The sequence below is a fragment of the Dasypus novemcinctus genome, chromosome 22 (genome assembly GCF_030445035.2).
Source record: "Dasypus novemcinctus isolate mDasNov1 chromosome 22, mDasNov1.1.hap2, whole genome shotgun sequence".
Lineage (NCBI taxonomy): Eukaryota > Metazoa > Chordata > Mammalia > Cingulata > Dasypodidae > Dasypus > Dasypus novemcinctus.
The window spans coordinates 57,076,775-57,093,058 of NC_080694.1; positions in this window are offsets into that span (position 1 = coordinate 57,076,775).

Consider the following 16,284-nt stretch of genomic DNA (forward strand, 5'->3'; position numbering starts at 1 on the left):
TGGGCAGGTGTTTTTTGCCTGCCAAGAACCTCTTAGGGCACCCATCCTGGTCCTGTTTTCAGTCCCGTGGTTTATGCAGGACCATCCCACCCCTCCAGGTTTTAGGGACGGGCATGTGTCCCAGGTTTGGCCAAGTAAGCGACTTCACGCCCCTGGCCACAGTAATCGGTTCAGAGATGAGCCCAAGTGACCGAGCAGAGTCTTCTTCAGGTATTTTGCTGGAACTATCAGGAAAGCAGTTTTAATTTTTGCTAGGGTCACACTCTGTGACACGGACATGAGCCTAGAGAGATGCTGGTGCCTGTTACCATGAGGTAAGCTTGCTTGAGAATGAGGCAACACAGAGGAAAAGCCAAGGCCTGAATGTGGAGACAAGGGAACAGTACAGTAATGACTTTGTTTGAGCCACTGATTCATCTTTGGACTTTCTCTCTGGGCCTACAAATTCCCTTTTTCCTTAAACGAGGGTGGGAAAATTACTAATGATATAGTGAGGAGGTCATATTTTTCCCTTCAATTAGGAAAAGAAATTAGAAACTCTGAGAAAACTTTCCCAATATGAAGCAAACTAAAATACTGATGGAGAGTGTAAACTGCAATGTAAACTGTAATCCTTGCTGTGTAGCTGTGCTCCCAAATGTACTCATCAAATGCAGTGAATGTACCACAATGATGAAAGAAGTTGTCGATGTGGGAGGAGAGGGAGGTAGAGGAAGTGGGGTATATGGGAACCTCATATTTTTTAATGTAACATTTTGTGTTTTTTTAAAAAAAAAGATAATTAAATGAAAAAAATACTGATGGAATGAAAGAAAAGAGAATCTGTTTGTACAGATGCTAAGAACACTTTCTATTGAAAGGGATCATAACAATCGCTCCTAGTGGAAAAAATTTATTCCGGGCACAATATTTGGCTTTAAAGGGAATGCTATATACATAGTCATAATACTGTAAATTCTACGTTGGTGTTATGCATTTAGCACAAACCTATAGACATAATATATAGTTCGTGGATATTGTCATGCACAGAATGTAAATGCTATCCTCTTAGACAAGGTGAAACTAAAGATGTATACGAAAGTAGTTGAAAGGTGGAAGGGGAAAGAGAAATGGAAGGAAGAGCAAGAGGATTAATAATCTCATTTTGTTTCATAAGGAATCAAGAAATACTCTCAGATGTTGATGGCAAGAAAAAAGGTTCAAAAGAACAAAAAATAATTTATAACCATAAAAAAATGGAAGGAGGTGGGAGGCGAGGTGGGGGCAATGTTTGTGAGCAAAATTCTTACTTTTCATGGACGTGAGACTCGAAATTAATGAATTGATAAATAGATGCCATTAAAAACAGCTGCATAATAGTATTATTTACAATTATGGAGCCAACTGCCGTAGCAAGTAGAAAGGGATATGGTTTAAAGTAATTGCTTCAAGCATACACGAGATCAAAGAAACGAAATACAAATGACCCTTGAACACATCAAAGACACTCAAACTCTTTTATAATTAGATAAATGTAGATTGAAACAACCCCATGATACAATTTTTCATGCATAAATTTTGTCAAGACCAGAAAATGTAATCAATACAGCCTCTAGGAAGGGCAATGTGTTAATTTTTGTCAAAATTAAGTGTTCTTTGATCTGAAATTTCCATTTATAGGATTTTTTTTTCCTGCAGATATTCTTGTATATGTGCAAAATGACTTGTGTACAAGATTTTTCACAGTGCAGAATTTTTACAATACAGCAAATAAGGGAAACAACCTAAATATCCATTAATAGGGGACTGATTAAATTATGGTACATCTTAAATATGGAAATACTGTGATACATACAATTCTAAAAATGAACGAGTGATCCAGGAATTTTATTCTTGGATGTAAGTAACCCAAAATGAAGTGTGTGTATGTGTATCAAAAAAACATGTACAGGGAGCGGATGTGACTCAAGCAATTGAGCACCTGCTTCCCACACGAGAGGTCCCCGGTTTGGTTTCTGGTGCCTCCTTAAAAACAAAAAAAATAAACAACAAGCAAACAAACTAAAAAAAAAAAAGCCCTCTCAATGGGGCCTCAGGATGGAGGAATAAAGTATGGATTAGAGTGGACTTACTGGTATTCTACCACAGAATTATTGTGACCCTAGCAATGAAAGAATTTATATCATTAGTGTGGTGACAGTGGCCATGGTAGTTGCTGAAGGCAGGGAGAGGGAAAAAGAGATGTGATATTGGGGCATTTTTGGGACTTGGCATTGTCCTCAATGATATTGCAGGGACGGATGCAGGATATTATGTATCCTGTCATAACTCACTGAATAGACTGGGAGAGAGTGTAAACTACAACGTAAACTATAATCCATTCTGTGTAGCAATGTTCCAAAATGTAGTCCTCAAATGTAATGAATGTACCACACTAATGAAAGAAGTTGTCTATGTGCGAGAAGTGGGGGGTATGGGGAGTGGGATATATGGAAACCTCTTATATTTTGTATTGTAATATTTTGTGTGATTTATGTATCTTTTAAAAAAGATAATAAAAAAATTAAAACAAAAAACAACTCAGGGTTGCTGATGTGACTCGGTGGTTGAGCGCCAGCTTCCCACATACGAGGTCCCGGATTCAATCCCCTGCCCAAACAGCAAACATGTACAAGATGTTCATACCAGCACACACATAATAGCGCCAAGCTGGACACAACCTACATGTCCATCAAGAGTAGAAGGGATAAATTGTGTTACAGGCATACAAAGAAATACTTTAAGAACAATAAGCAAATCACAGCCGTATGCAACAAGGTGGATGAATCCCACAGACATTATATTAAGCAATTGTAGCCAGGTACAAAATAACACAAACTCTCTGACTCCATTTATAGAAAGTTCAGGAAGAGACAAACCTAATCTATGGGAGCAGAAGTCAAGATAGTGATTGCCCTTGGGAGGGAGAAGAAAGTAGTGTTCTGTTTATCTACTCAAAACTACCCCAGACTTAGTGGCTTAAAACAATAATCTTTTTTTTTTAAAGTTTTTCTACTGTTTTTTATTCTCAATTTTATTTTTCTTTAGCAAATTTTAATTGTCTTTTTTAAAAGATACGTAAATCACACAAAATATTACATTAAAAAATATGAGGTTCCCATATGCCCCACTCCCCACTCCCACCCCCCACTCCTCCCATATCAACAACCTCTTTCATCACTGTGGCACATTCATTGCATTTGGTGAATACATTTTGGAGCACTGCTACACAGCATGGATTATAGTTTACATTGTAGTTTCATTCTCCCCCTGACTGTACATTGGGTTATGGCAGGGTATATTATGTCCAGCATCCGTCCCTGCAATATCATTTAGGACAACTCCAAGTCCTGAAAATGCCCCCACTTCCTATCTCTTCTTCCCCCTCCCTGCCCTCAGCAACACCTGTGGCCCCTGTCTCCACATCAATAACACAGTTTCTTCCATTGCTAGAGTCACAATAATTCTATAGTAGAATACCAATAAGTCCACTCTAGTCCATATGTATATAAATTTTTTTTTTGCGTCATCTTGCTGTGTCAGCTCTCCATGTGTGCGGTGCCATTCCTGGGCAGGCTGCACTTTCTTTCCGTGCTGGGCAGCTCTCCTTACGGGGCGCACTCCTTGCACGTGGGACTCCCCTACGCGGGGGACACCCCTGCGTGGCACAGCACTCCTTGCACAGCAGCACTGCGTGTGGGCCAGCTCATCACACAGGTCAGGAGGCCCTGGGTTTGAACCCTGGACCTTCCGTGTGGTAGGCAGGCACCCTATCTGTTGGGCCAAATCCGCTTCCCTCTAGTCTATATTTTATTGCTCCATCCTGCAGACCCTGGGATGGCGATATCCACTCCTCCTCTAAATCAAGAGGGGGCTCTGGTCCCACGTGACTGATGGATGCAATTCTCCTTACCAATAAACCCACAGCTGGGCAGGGCGTGGAGGGTCACCTCACGTCCACTCCATGCAACAGCGGCAGGGCCAGCTCTAAGCAGGGGTTGGGGGACTTGACAGCTGGAGGCTGGACCCCTGGGAGGGTCTGCCCACCCATGGCCCGGCGCTGCCGCCAGCTGTTGGCTGGGATCCCAGAGGCTGTTGAGCAGCACACCTACACGTGTCCTCTCCCTGTGGCTACGCGGCCACCCCCCATCCTGCCGGCTTGGTTCCAAGGACAAACATCCTAAGACACAGGAGGTAAAAACTGCCAGTTTCGTAAAGGCTGGCCTGAAAAGTGCACAGTGTCACTTCTGTTGAATTCTTTTGGCCAAGCTCTCCATGGAGCCACGATTCAAGCCTCATTCCTGGCTGGGAGGAGTGGTGTCAATCCAAAGCACTGCAGGTGTTAACAAGGAGGGCATGAGAGGGTGCTTCTGGGGTTCTGCTTTCTTGACTTGGGTGCTGGACACACAGGGGTCTTCACTTTGTGATAAGTCACTGATCTGTACACTTACAAATTGTGCACTTTTCTGAACATAGTCTTTCCTTCAATAAAGGAAGGTTAAATAATTTTTTTTTTTTTTTATGAAGTACGGGGGATTGAACCCAGGACCTTGTACATGGGAAGCAGATGTTCAACCACTTGAGCTTTATCTGCTCCCCTAAATAATTTTTTTTTTTCAATCTGGAAACTCTTCATGTCCTCAGATAGAACGAACTCTAAGACATAGCAGCATAGTATTATGGTCAAGTATATGAGCTCTGGGTTTGAATCCTGGTTGTGCCAATTATTAGCTTTGTGCCTCAATTTTCTCATTGTGAAAATGGGGATTAAAATCGCCTTTACCCCATGGGGTTTACTGTGAAGATTAAATGAGTTATTAATTACTTATGAAAACATTTAGGGTAATAACAAAATAGAAAGTGCTCTGGAAATGTTCCACATTTTTACTATATTAAGTGACAAATCACAATATGTATGTAAAACCGTGTCTACAGTAGACTACCATTTGTGGGAAAATGAATAAACATAGCTAATGCTAGCTCCTTTATAGGCACAAACTATCTATGGAATCAAGACACATAAGAAGCTAATAGGGAAGTGAATTTGGCTCAATTGATAGAGCGTCTGCCTACCACATAGGAGGTCCAAGGTTCAAACCCCGGGCTGTCTGACCTGTGTGGAGCTGGCCCATGTGCAGTGCTGATGCGCACAAGGAGTGCTGTGACATGCAGGGATGTCCCCCCGTGTAGGGGAGCCCCACACGCAAGGAGTGCACCCCGGAAGGAGAGCCGCCCAGTGTGAAATAAGTGCAGCCTGCCCAGGAGTGGCGCCGCACACACGGAGAGCTGACACAGCAAGATGACGCAACAAAGAGAGACACAGATTCCCGTGCCGCTGACAAGAATAGAAGTGGACACTGAAGAACACACAGCAAATGGACACAGAGAGCAGACAATGGCTGGGGGTGGGGGGGACGGGGAGAGAAATAAACAAAAAATAAATCTTAAAAAAAAAAAAAAGAAGCTAATGACATTGGTTGCCCTGAGAGAGGATCTGGCTGGAGGGAGATTTTTCAGTGTAGGCCTTGGTACCTTTTGAACGTTCACCTACATGTAGGCTGCATCTGGGAAATGGGCCTGGGGATAGAACAGAAGATTGTTGCTTTCATTGTTAGCCTTTCATATTTTTTTAATGGTGTTTTTTGTTTGTTGATTTGATAAATCCACAAGAAAAGATAAGGTGGGTTAGATTATAGAGGGCTTATTAAGACCAGGCGTAAGAGTGGCACTGGGAGCGGTGATAAAGAAATGGATTCAGTAGACAGGTAATAGGTAGAGTCTAAATGTCTGGATAGAAGATGACGGAGGTAAGGGAAGAGGGCAAGAGAGTTTCTGGTCTAGCTGAATAAGAAAATGACGGTGCCTTGGCCAGAGGCAAGCAAGTGGGAACGGAGAGCCAGTTTGCAAAGGGAGAGGCAGTCAAATTGCTGTGCCGATGAAACATCCAAGAGTAAATAAATAGTGGGGACTTGGTAAAGAGGGACTAGAACTGAGAAAGAAAGCAGCAAAGGCCTTTTTTAGTACAGAAGCAATGGCTGCAGGGAAGCTGATAGGATCTTGAAGTGAAGAAATAAAGCGAATAGGGAGCAAAGGACCAAGGGAAGGGCATTTGCAGTGAAGGGCTGGCAAGAGCAACAGGAGGCAGTGGAAAGAGAAGGAACTGCTAGCAGCAGAGGATGGGAGCCAAGGAAGAGAGCACTTGAGGTTGGAGAAATCTTTTTTAAATGTCGCAAAGAGTTCAAGAGAATGAGAGTCCAGAAAAGAATAATGGATTTAGCTAAACAGAGCTCATTGCTGACCTTTCAGAGAAGAATTTCAGTGTAGCTGTGGGGACAAAACTGGATTGCCAAGAACGTAGTAGATGAGAAAACAGATAGAGGAGTGGAGCCCCAGGGCGCAGATCCTTCATTTAAGAGGTTGGGGTGTGGGTGGGGAGGGGATGGTGACTGCCACAGAGACCTGTGCAGGGGTGAAGGTAAAAGGGGGGAGAACCAACCAAGAGCGCGCGAGAGAGGGGTCAGCGCGGTGAAGCCTCCTGGGGCTGATGGGAGCCTATGGAATGAACTCACCTGAGAAAGCAAGGCTGAAGCGAGTCAGGAGGGAAGGCTGAGGAGATGTGCCGGTGGCGTTAGAAGAGTTGTAGGAGCCTGAGACTTAGTGACACCATCGAGGATGGTGATGGATACGGGGGAAAGGGAGAGGGGGTGCTTGGGGGAGAAGTAAAGTCTAGTTGAGTGATTATGAACTTAATACATTCAATAAGATCAGTAAAAGATGACCAAACAGTTACAATACCCACTTACTAATCGAAGCTTAAACATCTGTAAGAAAAAGAATTAAGCACAGTTTGGAGCAGTTTGCAGAATCCATGTCTAACCTCAGGAAACTCCTTCTTGAATCATTTTCTGCTCTGGCGTTGACATTTCCAACGTCCTTATTCAATGCCAAAAACTAAATGTTAAGGTCTCTTGCATAATCTGAAGCAGGCAGATTCTCTGCCAGCAAGATTTTCCATCCCAGATTTACTATTCCCTGTTCCAAGTGAGATATCTAAATGATCAGCAAAAGCAAATGGTTAAAAGCTTTGGAGAGGAGTATTTTGCTAAGCAAGATTAATCATGACCTGTTTGGGTTATAGGCCTGAAGAAAGACATGAAAGTTGGAAGTGAAGATATGAGTCACACAGCAACTTGGCAGCCGGCATATATTCAAGAGCTCAACAATGTCATCAGATCACAGGCGCCTTCCTTCTGCTCTGCCAATTTCTTATAATTGTTGATTCAAAAATGCAAAATGGCTGCCACAGCTCCCAACATTGCAGTCACATTCAAACACACAAAAAAGACAGCGTAGCCAGAAAAGGCTTAGCAGGGGAAAAAGTATCTTTCCCAGGAGTCCCTCAGTAAATGTCCCCTCATTGTCCATATAACTGGATCACAAGGCTACTCTTAGGTATAAGGGTGACTGGGAAAGCAAGTAGTTGGCAAAGGGACCCTGGAGAGCTGCGCCTGGTGACTCACCCCCTTGGGCTGGTGCATCCCCAAACAAAGGCAGGTGCTGGTAGCAGGGAAAGAGCAGGGAGTGGCTGTCGAGTGGGCGGTGTCTGTCACTGTGAACTCAGCCCCTAGACATCCATGTTGGAGCTTAGTTCTGCATCACATTTTGGAGGAGGTTTTTGGGGATTTTGTTTTTGCTACTTTAAAAAAAAGTTACTATTGCAGTGAATTAAAATAACATTGGGGACTTTTCACACTATTATGATGCCTCGGCATCTCTAAGGTCAGTAATAGATTTTTTTTGATCTGAGGCTGCCAGCAAGGCATCAGTGGTAGCAACCACTCTCGGAAACTCGTGATGCCACCTGAGGACAAGAAGGAAGATGCCGGAAAAAAGACAAAGACCCAGAGTACAGATCTGGGGGTAAGACCAAAAAGAAGGGATCCAAAGGCTCGGTTCGGGACCCACTCAATAGTAACCTAGTCTCGCTTGAGAAAGCCACAGATGACAAGCTCCAGAAGGAAGTTCCCAGCCACAGGCTGATGACCTCGGCTGTTTGTTGTCCCCAAGTGACCGAAGATCCGCGGTTCCCTGGCCAGGACAGCCCTTCAGGAGCTGCTTAGTAAAGGACTTACCAAGCTGGTTTCAAAACACAGAGCTCAAGTCACTGATAACAGACACCAAGGGTGGGGGTGCCCCAGTGGCTGGTGAAGGTGCACCAACGGGTCCCACCAACCACACCTTTTGAAAGACAATACTTTATTTTATGTACTTTTTTGCATTGTCGTGAGAGCTCAGCATCTTCGATGCCGTTGTTTGGTCCCTCAGTGACCACCCTGTCACCTGCTTATATGAGATCAACAGAGTCCCGCTCTCTTCCCCCATCGACCTAGGTCTGCACCCACAAAAGCCAAATACTCCCCAGTGCCGCTCTGGCTCAACCACCTGCTACAGCCCCGCCCCTACAACTTCATGAAGGCGGGGTCCCAGGTCCACTGCTCCCCCCTGCTCCCCGCAGGCTTGGTGGAGCCTCCTGATGTGTTCCCCACGTGAAACGCCAGGCCTGCCACCCCTCTCTGCTCTAGGACCTGTGATTATTAGCAATCCTTTCTTTCATTCATCTTTGTGTCACCGGTCATGGTCACACCTGACTAGCTAAAGATCCTTCAGTATAACTCTATGGACTGTACTTTTCTTTGTGCATATATCTGGTGTGTTGCCTAATAATGTATAAGGATGTTGGGGTTTGAATCACATCCTCCACAAAAGGCACGTTCAGGTCCCGACTTGGTTGCACGGGTGTGAACCCATTTGCAAACGGGACTTTTGAAGCTGTTGCTAGTTAAGGCGTGTCCAAGCTGAAGGAGGGGGGGCCCTTAATCCAATATGGCTGAAGGGATCACAAGCAAAGGAAAGGGGACCCAGAAATAGAAGCCACGAGAAGCTGGAAAACAGAGAAAAAGGAGAGGCCATCGCCAAGGGACGGAAAAGCCACGCAACCCCAAGGCTTGCCTGCAGCCAGCCCCGGATGCCACAGTCTGGGTAGAAAGCATTGCCATGCTGAATCCTCAATTTTCCATTTCTAGTCTCAAAACCGTGAATCAATACATACCCTTTATATGGGTTGCCTTACGAAGGGTTGTACCAGCTGAGAAATTAAAACTTGTGAATTTGTAAGATACACTTAATCCCCTATTACTTTAGACAGAACAAACTGACCACATACTACCAGCACTGATAAAATTAGTGCATTTCACTTCTTCCCTCTTTCTGCATTTCTCAGCATTTATCTTTAGAGTTTAAAGTATACTTATTCTACTAGTATTTGAGTCTTCATCTTTAGATGATGTAGTTTTATCCCTGGCTATTAAAAATGATTCATCAGTGGAGTGGGTGTAGCTCAGTGGTTGAGCCCCTGCTTCCCATGTACCAGGTCCCAGGTTCAGTCTCCCGTGCCAACTACAAAAAAAAAAAAAGATTGATCAGCATTAACTTTAATTACCTCAATTCTTTTCTCACTCTTCCTCTCCCAACTTTTGTTCGTTACATACCTTCTCTATATTCAAGTGGAAATTAGAATGACTATAGGTGCTTGGAACTTCTAATGACATAGAAGGGAGAATTTCTTGCTTGGGAGATTGGTAATAAGATAACTGTTCATTTTGATAAAGGAACTGGTTATATAGCCTGGTCTTGAAGGAAGGATAACTATCTGGGCCAGGATAATTTTGATGAAATTAGAAAGTAAAGATCTCTTGTAATCAGTACTGTGTGGATCTGTGCATTGAGGAAAAGTCTGGTAATGGAGAGCTATGTGACTTTTCTTCAGCATGCCATCACGGAAGCTAAATCCATGAAGAAGATGGGGTATACCTAAGTTCATTTTTAATAAGTAAACATTTGTTTGTACTCTTCATGTGGATGGCATGACATTGGGCCTTTTTCCTTCACTTTCTATTTTTTAAAATATTAAAAAAATATGTATATGATGACATACACAACATAACATTTCTCATTTTAACCACTTTCAAGTATTCAATTAACATTGTGTTAATTTCATTCACAATGTTATGCTACCATCATCACTATCCATTGCCAAAACTGTATCCAATAAGCATTAACTACCCACTGCCCATGCCCACCCCTTATACCCTGTAAGCTACCTTCTGTCTGTATGAATATGCTTATTTTAGTTATTCCTACAAGTGAGATCATATAGTATTTGTCCTTTTGTGCCTGGCTTATTTCACTCAGCATGATGTCTTCAAGTTTCATCCATATTGTAGCATGTACCAGAACATAATTCCTTTTTATGGCTGAATAATATTCCATTGAGTTTTATGGCACATTTTGCTTATTCATTTATGTGCTGACAGACACTTGGGTTGCTTCCACCTTTTGGCTATTGTGAACAATGCTGCTGTGCATATTGGTGTACAGATATCTGTTTAGATCCCTGCTTTTAATTATTTTGGTTATATACCTAGAAGTGGGCTTGCCAATATGACAGTTTGAAGTTCTTCTTTGAATCCCCAAAAAAGATAAAGATGATATTTTTGAACTAATCCATTCCTGTGGGTGTGAGACCCTTTTGTTGGACTATGTCATTGGGGCGTGACTCGGGCTGAGTCTCTGCCCCTTTGCTGGGGCTGATGTAAATGGAGACACACAGAGAGACGCACAGGACAAGGAAGCTGCCATATTTGATCCTGCCACGTGAGAGAACAGGCTCCAGCTTCGCCCCCAGCTGAGCTGCAAGGAGAGAAGCCCCCGAGAGGCGCAGAGAGCTGGGGCCCAGGGAGAGACGAGCCATACGCCTGATAGATTATAGCTCATCTTGGGAAGAAAGTGGAGCAACCAAGACTGAGAGGAGGAGGCCTGACAAGTGACAAGCCTATGCCCGGTTGCTCACCACTGAGCTCCAGAAGCCTGTAGATGCTGGCGGGGAGGGCAGGGACCTCCGCAGAGAAGGGCGGCCATCTTGCTTCACCACGTGGCAACATGCCAGCATCAACAGTAGCTGATGGAGCCTTGGTTTGGACATTTCGTGGCCTGGGAACAGTAAGCCTTTACCCCAAATAAATTTCCCACTGTGAAAGTCAACACATTGCTGGTACTTCGCATCAGCAGCTTTTAGCAAACTAAAACAGCCAGGTTCCAGTTTTTTAATTTTCTTCCAATTGGAGCTGTGGACCCAAGACTCTCCAACCCCAGAGAACAGTATAAGATGGGACAATCACCTTTGTCCTAAGATTAGACCTCAAGTTCTGTTTTACCCTACCTATTACCGCAGCTCCTGCAAACCCTGACCTTCTAGACTGCATACACCACGAGTACCTCCTGTCTCCTGATCCTCGCTGACTATTTTAAATGGAACCACCTGTCTACCAGATATCTAGGCTGTGCCTAGCCTCTTTGGCTACATATTAGCTCTTTGGTACTTGACCCCTTCCTTTCATAACTGTTTGCTAAACCGCTCCCAGTTAGCCACACTCCTAGCCCTATCCTCACCACAGCAGTCTTGTCCTATTGCTGCTGGAATCCCAGAGCTGGGATTAGGTGGAAAGCCAAATGAGAACACTGCTCTGGGAGCCAACAGGGAGGTGTGTGTATATGTGGGGGGAGTTGTGTACAACAGGGTTGGCAACTTTTCCTGTAAAGGGCCAAATAGTGACTATTTTAGGCTTTGCAGGCCATCTATGGCCTGTTACAACTGCTAAATTCTGTGAAGCCGCCATAGATGAAACATAAACCAATGGGCATGGTTATTGTTTTAGTTTCCCAGATATTAAAACAAATACCATACAACAGGTTGGCCTAAACAAAGGGAATTTATTGGCCCATGGTTTTGGACCTAAGACAAGTCCAAAATCGCGATATCAGCAAGGCAATGCTTTCTCCCAGAAGACTGTGGCGCTCTGGGGCTGGTTGCCGGCCACCCTCGGTCCTGGGATTTCCACGACATAGCAGTGCACATGGTAGCGACTTCTCCTTCCTCTTCTGGGTTCCATTTGCTTCCAGTTTCTAGCTGCTCCTTTCGGCTTCTCTCTTTCTGTGTCCAATTTCCTTTGCTTATAAGGACTTCGGCCCTACTGGATTAAAGCGCACCCTCATTCAGATTGAGCGCACCTCAACTAACAATGTCTTCAAAGTTCCTGTTTACAAATGGGTTCACTCCCACAGGACTGGGACCTGAACATGCCTTTTGAGGGGGACACGATTCAAATAAAATTTTATTTACGATTGTGGAGTTATTGTGGAAATCAGTTTTGTTGTTCTTCAGAAAGTTGAACATAGAATGACCATATGACCCGGCAATCTCTCATCTTAATATATATCCAAAATAGTTGAAATCATAGGCTCAAACAAATATTTGTACATCAGTGTTCATAGAAGCATTATTCACGTTAGCCAAAAGGTGGAAGCCAACCATGTGTCCATCAGCAGGTGAATGGATAAAGGAAATGTGGTATATGTGTACACTGGGATGTTACTCAGCCATAAAAAGAAATGAAGTTCTAATATATGCTATAACATGGAAACACCTTGCTGACCTCACATGGACTGTCTGATCTCTCTTACACAAAATACCTAGAAAAAGCAAATGCTTAGGAAAAGATAGTAGGTTACAGGTTATTGCTTAGTGGGTGCAAAGTGTCTGTTGGAGTTGAGGGAAAAGTTTAGGTGCTGGATGCTGGTGATGGTAGCACTATACCATGGATGTAATTAAGACTACTAAATTGTACACTTGAATGTGGCTAAAATGGGAAATTTTGAGTTGTATACAAGTTACTACAATAAAAAGTTATGAAATAAACCAAAAAACCCTTATTTGTGGGTGTGAGATTTGAATTTGTTTTCATGTCCCATGAAATACTATACTCTTGATTTTTTTCAACTGTTTAAAAATGTAAAAAACATTCTTAACTCATGGGCCTTAAGAAAAATTGCAGGTTGGATTTGGTCCATGGGTCGTTGTTAGCTGAATCCTGGTCTGTAAATGTAAAAAAAATGAGGCAGGATCAATGAAAATCATAATGGACATAGGTTCTTTAATTTTTAAAAATGAGAATGTATGTGATATCCTAATGAGCTTGGCAAAATTATTATTAAAAGAGCCCTGTCTCAAGGAATTTGGTTATCTTACCAGTTTCCTAATTTCAGGAATATCTAAAACAGAAAATGAAAAAAGAAACAATTATGGGCATCGCTTCCTCTCAGGTTCTTTGCCTTTCTTTCCAAATTAACCAGAAACGCAGGAGAAACTGGCAGGTAATAGCTTTCTTTGGGTCAAATGGTTTAATTCAATTTATTTCGGCCTCAAGAAAGATAGTATTTCAGGATGTCTTCATTCCCAAAATATTAGAGATCTGTTCTCCTTCCTGTGATTGTGCTTTATTTGTAACTTATTAGTTTAGAACTGATACCTTGAGGTGAATTTTTAAAATATAAATCACTTGGAAACTGCAAAAATTTTGTTTATCTAATTAAGTTATTGCTTACATACGATTTCTTTTTTAAGATTTATTTTTTATTTATTTCTCTCCCCTTCCCCCCCATCCCCCCAAGTTGTCTGCTCTCTGTGTCCATTCGCTGTGTGTTCTTCTGTGTCTGCTTGTATTCTTGTCAGCAGCACTGGGAATCTGTGTCTCTTTTTGCTGCGTCATCTTGCTGCATTATCTTTCTGCATCAGCTCTCCCTGTGTGCGGCACCACTTCTGGGCAGGCTGCACTTTTTCCGTGCTGGGCAGCTCTCCTTACGGGGTGCACTCCTTGTGCGTGGAGCTCCCCTACGCAGAGGACACCCCTGCGTGGCAGGGCACTCCTTGCGCGCATCAGCACTGCGCATGGGCCAGCTCACCACATGGGTCAGGAGGCCCTGGCTTTGAACGCTGGACCTCCCATGTGGTAGGCGGACACTCTATCCATTGAACCAAGTCTGCTTCCCTACTTACATACAAGTTTAATGATTTTACTAATCTCTTGAATAATTTTGAGCAGGTCATTATCCCTACACCCATTGTTAAAACCATTGCCATGCACTGACTATCTATCTATCTATCTATCTATCTATCTATCTATCTATCTATCTATCTACCTACTTATCTATCTATCTATCTATCTACCTACTTATCTATCCATCTAAATGTTTCACTTGAGAATAATTTTACAATTACAGAAAAGTTGCAAAGATAATACAAAGAGTTCTCGTGTAATATTCACCCACTTTCCCCTAATGTCACATTCTACCTTACCATGGTACAGCTGCCAGACAAGAAACTGACAATACAAGACACTGATCAGGATGGTGGAGAGATATGCTTCAGGGCTCCATCGTCTTATGAGCTTTAAAGAACCAGTAAGAACTGGCAGAAACATCTTTCTCAAAGCTCCACGAAACTGTTAAAGCACTTCTGTAACAGGGAGAGCCATACCAAGAAAAAGGCCACTTAAAAGCGGTAGGCTCTCACGACCGGCCTGGCTCCTTCCCTACCCGCTTACCAGCTAGCATGGCATCACCGTAGACCCCCGGTGCTGGTTCTGGAGGCAGCAGAATGGCCCTCATGCACTTCTGGGAATGCCTATGTCTGGCCCGACCTGTCTGGTGGTGGCCTGAGAAATTTGCCATCCCAGAACTTGCCCTGTATGTAGCAGGCAGCTCACAGAGTGCTCCTACAGAGCACTGTGGGGGAACTGTCAAATCATGCTGCCTGGGGCAAGGGATTGCTGGCTAGGGAAGAGGGGACATTCATAACCATGTAAATGAGCAAATTCCTGTGGTCACATGCACATACCCAAGACAAGATACATGCAGAGAAAGGGTCAGGATGGCCCCTATGCTTTGGCCTGGAGCTATTCCCTAAACTCATTTTGTGGATAAGCTCTGAAGGAGAGCACTGCATATAGGTCAATCTGCAAGGCTATGGAGGTGTTTTCTATTTTCCTTCTTTTTTTGTTAGCTCCTGGCATTCAAGGAAAACTCATTCGAAACCTTAGCCAGGTACAAGCTTTAGGAACAGAAGCCACAGAGCCTAAATTTCAGTGGTAACACATTAAGGTAGAAAAATGTCCAGGGTACAACAAAAGGTTACAAAACCTACAAAAATCAGGAAGTGATGGCTCAGGCAAAGATGATTAGAAACGATTTAATGAGGAGGACCAGACCTGGGACATACCAGACAAAGGCTTTAGAACATGGTACTGAAAATGCTCAGAGAGTTAAAGGAAAACACAGCCTAAGAATTAAAGGAAATCAAGGAAATGATAAACACAATGACAGTATCAATAGGGAGATCAGAATTATGAAAAGGAACCAAACAGAGCTGAAGACCACAGTTACAGAAATTTAAAAGTCCCTAGAGGAGTTCAACAGAAGACTGGAGCTGGAGAAAGAAAGAATCAGTGAAACTGTAGATAAGACAATTACAACATCCAGTCTGAGGAGCAGAAAGAAGAAAGAATGAAGAAAGTGAACAGAGCCTGAGGAACTTGTGGGATACCATCAAGCATATCAACATATAGTAGGTATCCCAGGAGGAGAAGAAAGAGAAAGGGGCAGAGGGACTATTTAAAGAAATAACTGTAAACATCACAAATTTAGCGAAAGGCATGAGTACATATCTAAGACATTCAACCAACTCCAAACAGGATAAACTCAAATAGACCCATGCTGCAGTTTATTATATTCAAATTGTTGAATACCAAAGCTACAAGAGAGAAGCAACATGTCATGTACAAGGGAGCCACAATAAATTATATGATGACATATTTAAAGTGCTGAAAGCAAAAATCTGTCAACCAAGCATTCCATATCCTGCAAAACTATCTTTCAACAATGAAGGCGAGAGGAAGACATTCCTAGATAAAGAAAACCTGAGGGAGTTTGTCACCATTAGACTGGCCCGCAAGTGATACTAAAGAGAGTTCTGCAGGTTGGAAAAGAAAGGACAGTGGACCACAGATCAAAGTCATATGAAAAAAATAAAGCTCTCCAGAAGGAGTAATGGTGGGGGTAGATATAAATACTAGTACCATTGTATTTTTGGTTTGGAAATATTTCCTATAGGACCTAAAAGGCACATGCATAAATGTAATAAGAAATCACTGGTTTTGGACTCATAATGTATAAACATGTAATTTATGACAAGAACTATATAAAGGTGGGAGTGCAGAGGCCATAGGAACATGGTTGGTGTACACCATTGAAATTAAGTTGATATCAAACCAAAAGAGATAGTTATATATTTAGGATGCTAAATTAAAGCCCCAT